Raw genomic sequence first — 7,016 nt, 5'->3', positions numbered from 1 at the left:
CTTGAAAATAGGGAAATAGAGAGATACAGGTTAAGGTAATCTGACAGAGTTTTCAATCAAATATTTCATGGGTATTCTTTTGGAGGACCCAGAAAAACAGAAATATGGGTTATTAAAATTAATTATACAATAGTGCCTATAATTTAAAATATTTATAGATAAAGTAATAAGGTTCATGGTCCTTTTATTGTAGCAATATTTGCAACAAAGTGAACATTGAATGAGGACAGTTAAGGGACACCAACAGTTGTGCATTTATATTTTTCAGAAACAATCTTAGATATTCAAGGTTTTGGAATCCTACTACAGCAATGGCACAGGTTGGTCCTCATAAAAGATTTTCTTTTGCTATTACACATTAAGTGTTATTTTGTAAACCTATCTGACCATTTTTGTCTCTTGAGGCATTGCCAAAGGAGCTGTGGGGCAATCACATTGCATTAATCAGTTCACCAGCATGTTTTACTTTCAAAGATGAGTTCAAAAGTGAAAGTACATCACTGAATCCATTTGCATGACTTTCACTGCATCAGTGGTCTCTCTGGTTTTCTGTATGCCCAATACATCAGATTGGCTGGGGATTTTTTTTTGGGGGGGCGGTGCATGGTTTGGAAATTGAACCCAGTCTCCCACATGGAAGGTGAACATTCTACCACTGAACCACCTGTGCACCCCAAAGTGACTGTGGATTTTAAACATCAGACTCCACATTCGATGTCACTAACTGCTTCAAGTGCTCCTGGAGCTCCCCTTCTCTCAAACGTGCTTATTTAAGTGGCAATTAAAATTCAGTAACAGATCTCAACATCCTGAATACCTTCCCAATCACACACCAAGGGAAACAACACACTTAATCCTCAGACATGTTGGTTTTATAAGCTTTTCCATCTATGTCACCTAAGGCCAACCAGGAGGGGTTTTCATCAGGGCAATCAAGTGGCCTTCAGACCTCAGTGTGCATAAGACTCACCTGAGGCCTTATTTAGCATTCAAGTTTTTTCCGGAGCCCTCCCACAAATCTATCCTATGTTAGGCACTGGGCAAGAAGAGTTTACATGCAAAATATATTATGTATTTGAAGTAATGAAACAAACATTCACAAAGGATAACTGATTAGATTTGGCTATAAGTTTGGTGTTGTATTCTCTTCAATAGAGTAGGATAATTCTAATGGATGTGATATCTAAGCTGACTATTGCTCTAGTTAGTATTAAATTGTACATCTTTTTCTTCACTCTAATTAACATTATACTCCTCATGATTTGGATTATTTCTTAAATAATCGTGTCACTTAAAGCAATATTCTTGAATTTTAATCTTGAGTTGGTCCCTTGGTACAGCATAACTTCATGAAAAAGTGTTTGCTTTTTAGATTCTCCATATACAAGATTAATCAAGCTTTACTCTTAAGAGCTCTCGATATAGTTAAGTCAATTGATAGCACAAAAGTCTAGTAAGTTTACTATGTCAAAAATACTTACCAAGAGCAGAATTTTAGAATCAATTATTTTTAGCTAATTAAGTAAGTGCACAGTCATCCCATGCTGATACAATGTTTCTGAATTTTCCTTTTTCAGTTAGGCTTTTTGTGATTCCCTTTAGGACCACACTCTTATTCTCCAATTTTGTGCACATTGGTCCAGAGCCACAAGGTGGTAGGATAAGCCTCATCATGTAATTGAAACCCACTGAAGCACATTCTCTGTGTCCATGCTCCAAAATATTATTACTCCAAAAATTATTATTACTGATACTGGGAGTAATTTAGAGCAAATAAATTGATAGTAATACTCTATGAAGTAACTAGGTTCCTTCTACCATTTCTGCTCTACCTCAGTACATAACTCAAGGACACTCCAATTTTTGTACTTTGGAAAAGCACCTGGATAAGATAGGGATTTGTACCGCATTTCAAAATATTTTGGCACTCAATGATTTTCCTGTGGAAAATCTCTGTTGATTCTCTACCATCTTGGTGGCCATCTAGCTAACTTAATATGAACTTCTTGGTATTAAAATCATCTGTGCACTTCCAAATCTGTCCAAATTCCTATGCATTTAGTCAAAGCTGACTACACCATGTAACTCAGTAATCATTCTCCATAAAACCACGGCACTCCAGGAAGCTGTTGGGAAGTTACCATTTCTGAAAAAGTTGTTTTGCCCACAGGTTTTGCATGCATTTCTCAACCACAAGTTTAGGCACCATATGTTGTTTTCTATTACTCTTCAACTCTTCCAATGTTATTCTCTGGTCACTTTCCTTTCTCCTTTACCCTTCTGTGTGTTCTCTTCTAATAATTGCCATGGTAACTGAGGCTCTGTGACATCTCCAGTGAGCTCATTGTCTGCTCCATATGACTTGAGTAGTATAGTATCTGGCCTCAGAAAGAAAGCTGTGTGAGTGGCCCAAGTTCATGTGCCTGAATGTGCCAGGAGAATGCTAACCTCAATCACCATCCGGTAAAATAAGTTATTTCAGTGAGAATGAAAAACAAGCAAAGAGATAACAACCCTTCCTTTGGTTCAAGAATCAATTATTTACTGTTAACAATGGACTATTGTTAAAAGTACAATAATAATATTCTTTCATCAGTTGTAACAGATGCACCACGCTAATGCAAATTGTTAATAATATAGGGATGGTATATGGGTACTCCATTTTCTGCATGATGTTCTTGTAAAACACCTTCTTGAGTGAAAAATCAAAAGCAGTGAAAAAATTATTTAAGCTAAAATATCTTAAGATGTTAGGTGATGGTTAAGTTTCTGGATTTGGCCACTTTGCAGAAACTAACACCTGATAGTAATTGGAATGAAATGGTCCATTTGAAGTGAATCATCTTCCTAAGATCATCTTTTTTTCATGTCAGAACAGGTTGGAATCATCCCAGGCTGTGTCATGGGTCAGGCATCCTCTGTGAGCAGTGCAGTTCAGGGCCCAGGATCTGCCCTTTCACCTTGTCTTCGTGGAGTAATATGTAAGCTCAGAAGGTTTTCATGTTTCCTTCTATAATTTGGGAGGAGACAGAAATGAGACTCACTGTTCATACTGTCATTTAAAAACCAATCTTAGTTAAATTATTTACAAATTTTGAAGTTAGTATTCCTTCAGTTTGATTTTACCACTCTGCTCCTGTACTTCCTTGCATCCAACTTTTATATTTAAGTTTCATTGAGACTAAATTTAATAATATCTTTCATAATCCTTTTAGAGTCTCACACCTTCCTTTTTTTCACAATAATGTGGTCACATTTTATGAGCTACATACCTATAAAGTCATATTCAAGAATCAAGGCTACTGGAACACAATTTGACAGTTTCAGGTACTTCCCTCTATCCACTCCAATACACTGTAAACTAGAAAGGGATATCTATATAATGCATAAGAATAACCTCTAGTGTGACCATCTTGACTCTATTTGAAATCTCTCAGCCACTGAAACTTTATCTTGTCTCATTTCTCTGTTCCCCCTTTTGGTGAAGAGCTTTCTCAGTCCCATGATACCAGGTCCTGGCTCATCCCTGGACTCCTGTCCCACATTGTCAAGGAGACTCACACTAATGAGAGTCATGTTTCATATATTTGGAGAGGGGCAATGAGTTCATTTGCTGAGTTATTTTGCCTATTTTTAAATTTGGTTGTTTTTGTTTTTGATACTGAGTTGTATAATATCTTCATATATATATATATATATATATTGGATATTAAATCCTTATCTGATATGAGGTTTCCAAATATTGTCTCCCATTGTGTATACAGCCTTTTTACTTTCCTGACAAATTTCTTTGATGCATAAAGTTTTTTATTTTGAAGAGATCCTGTTTCTTTTTCGTTGATCATGTTTTGGTTTTATGGTCTAGGAAACTATCACCTATCACAACATTTAAAATTTTTCCCTACCTTTTCTTCTAAAGTTTTTCTTGTCTTAACTCTAATGTTTAGGTCTTTTATCGATTTTGAGTTAATTTTTGTATAGGTTGTGAGATATGGATCCTCTTTCATCTTTTTGCATATGGGTTTCCAGTTCTCCAAACATCATTTATTAAGGAGGCTGCTCTGTCCCGGTTGGGTTGGCTTGATAGCCTTATCAATGTTCAATTTTCCATAGATGAGAGGATTTATTTCTGAACATGTAGTTCAATTCTATTGGTCAGTATATCTATCTTAATGTTGCCACCATGCTGTTTTGACCAATATAGCTTTGTAATAAGCTTTAAAGTCAGCGTGAGACCTCCCACTATATTTTACTTCATCACAAATTTTTGGTGATTTGGCTCACTCAAATATTTTTGTTTATTTTTGTTTCGTTTTTGCAAAGTAAGTTTTGGAATTTCAATTGGTATTGCATTGAATCTATAAATCAATTTGTGTGGAATTGACATCTCAACTATATTTAGTCTTCCAATCCATGAAGATTGTATGCTCTTCCATTTATTTAGTTAGGTCTCCCATGATTTCTTTTGGCAACTTTTTGTAGATTTCTTTGTATAGGTCTTTTATATCCTTAGTTAAATTTATTCCTAAATATTTGATTCTTTTGGGTGCTATTGTAAGTGAAATTTTTGATTCATCAAAGTGTTCATTCCTAGTGTATAGAAAAACTACTGCATTTTGAATGTTGAACTTGTACCCTATCATTTTGCTGTACTCATTTGCTAGCTTTAGTAGCTTTGCTATGGATTTTTCGGGATTTTTGACATTTAGTATCATATCAACTGCAAACAGTGAGAGTTTTCTTTCTTCCTTTCCCATTGGGATGCTTTTTATTTCTTTTTCTTGTCTAGTTGTTCTGGCTAAAATTTCCAGCACAATATTGAATAATAATGGTGACAGTGGGCATTCTTGTTTCATTCCTGATCTTAAAGGGAAAGCTTTCAGTCTTTCCCCATTGAGGATGATGTTAACTGTGAGTTTTTCATATATTCCCTTTCTTATGTTAAGGAAGTTCCCTTCTGTTTCTATCCCTTGAAATGTTTTCATCAAGAAAGGATGTTGAATTTTGCCAAGTGTCTTTTTTGCATCAATCAAGATGATTATGTATTTTTGCTTTGACTTATTGATGTGATGTATTAAATTAATTGATTTTCTTCTGTTGAATTGGCCTTGCATACGCAGAATAAATCCCATTTATCTGGGTGTATACTGTTTTAATGTGCTGCTGTACTCGATTTGATTGCGGTTTTAAATTTTTTTTTGAGGATTCTTGCATCTATATTCATTAAAGAAGTTGGTCTGTAAATTTCTTTTCTTGTAGTATCTTTGTCTGGTTTTGGTATTAAGATGCTGACTTCATAGAATGATTTAAGCAGCTCTCCCTCTATTTCAATTTTTTTGAAGTGTTTGAAGAATTGGTACTAATTCTTTCTTGAATGCTTGGTATAATTCACATGTGAAGCCATCTGGACCTGGGCTTTTCTGTTTGGAACTTCTTGATGGCTGATTCAATCTCTTTACTTGTGGTTGTTTTGTTGAGGATGTTTATTTCTTTTCTAGTCGTATTAGTTCATGCTTTTCTAGGAAATTGTCCATTGTCTCTATGTTGTCTTATTTGCAAGTAGTTTCTCCTAGTTTCCTTTGATTACCTCCTTTATTTCTGTGGTGTCAGTGGTTAAGTCCCCTCTTGCATTTCTGATTTTACTTATTTGCATCCTTTCTCTCTTTTTTTTGTATGGTTAACTAAGGATCTATTAATTTTCTCAAAGGACCATCTCCTGGTTTTCTTCATTTTCTCTATTTTTTTCATATTCTCAATTTTTAAAATTTCTGCCCTAACGTTCGTTATTTCTTTCTTATTGTTTGTTTTGGGGTTTGTTTTTTGTTCTTTCTCTAGTTCTTCAAGGTGAACAGTTACTTCCACAATTTTTGTTCTTTCTGTTTTGTTTATATAGGCATCTATGGCAATAAATTTCACTCTCATCACCATCTTTGCTGCATGCCATAAAATTTTATATGCTGTGTTTTCATTTTCATTTACCTCAAGATATTTACTGAATTTCTCTTAGAATTTCTTCTTGATCCACTGGTTGTTTAAGAGTATATTTTGTATCCTCTCTATATTTGTGAATTTTCCAGTCCTCTGCCTGTTATCGATTTTCAATTTCATTCCATTGTGATCTGAGGAGGAATTTTGCATAATTTCAATGTTTTAAAATTTACTCAGACTTGCTTTGTTGCCTAGAATGTGGTCTATCCATGGAAATGATCCATGAGCATTTGGGAAAAATGTGTGTCCTGCTGTTGTGAAGTGTAGTGTTCTGTATATGTGTATTAAGTTTAGTTCTTTTGTAATATTATTCAAAATCTCTGTTTCTTTATTGATCCTCTGTCTATATGTTCTTTCCATTGATGAGAGTGGGAAATTGAAGTCTTCACTTTGTCGTAGAGGTGCCTACTTCTTTCTTCAGATTTGTCAATGTTTGCCTCTTGTATTTTGGAGCACTCTGATGTCGTGCATAAATATTTATGATTATGTCTTTTTGTTGAATTTTTCCTTTTTATTAATCTATAGTGACCATCTTTGTCACTTTTAATTGTTTTACATTTGAAGTCTAATTTTTCAAATAGAAGTATAGATACCCTCACTCTTCTAGTTGTTGTTTGCCTGAAATATCTTTTCCCAACCTCTTACTTTCAACGTATTTTTGTCCTTGAATCAAGAATGTTTCTCCTATAGACAGCATATAGATGAGTCCTGCTTTTTAATCCATTCTTCTGATCTTTTGATTGGGGTAGTTTAATCCATTAAGAATTAATGAATTAATGTTATTACTGTAGGACAGTATGTCCTTCTACCATTTTATCTTTGGGATTTTATATGTCATATCTATTTTTTTATGTTACCTTAAATGATATTCTTCATTACTACCCTCTTCTCTAGACCTCTCTCTCCTGTCTTCGGCTGAGTGCTTCCTTAAGAATTTCTTTTAGAGTTGGTCTCCTATTCACAAATTGTCTCAGTGATTGTGTGTCTGAAATTACTTTAATCTCCCCTTGTTTTTGAAGGACAGTTTT

General features: G+C 34.5%; 1 long non-coding RNA gene across 2 annotated transcripts in view; it reads left to right on the top strand.

Annotated features, from left to right (window-relative positions):
- The first annotated feature begins 2,374 nt into the window (after positions 1-2,374).
- LOC143654973 (uncharacterized) overlaps positions 2,375-7,016 on the top strand; it is a 100,700-nt gene continuing 96,058 nt past the window's right edge. For both annotated transcript variants that reach the window (XR_013162031.1, XR_013162030.1), the window contains exons 1-2: positions 2,375-2,463; positions 2,879-2,981. This is a non-coding gene — a long non-coding RNA (uncharacterized LOC143654973). The remainder of the gene's footprint in view (positions 2,464-2,878; positions 2,982-7,016) is intronic.

The sequence above is a fragment of the Tamandua tetradactyla genome, chromosome 14, assembly GCF_023851605.1.
Source record: "Tamandua tetradactyla isolate mTamTet1 chromosome 14, mTamTet1.pri, whole genome shotgun sequence".
Taxonomy (NCBI): Eukaryota; Metazoa; Chordata; class Mammalia; order Pilosa; family Myrmecophagidae; genus Tamandua; species Tamandua tetradactyla.
Note: the sequence above shows the minus strand (reverse complement) of the source record. Positions and strands in the feature narration are given on the sequence as shown.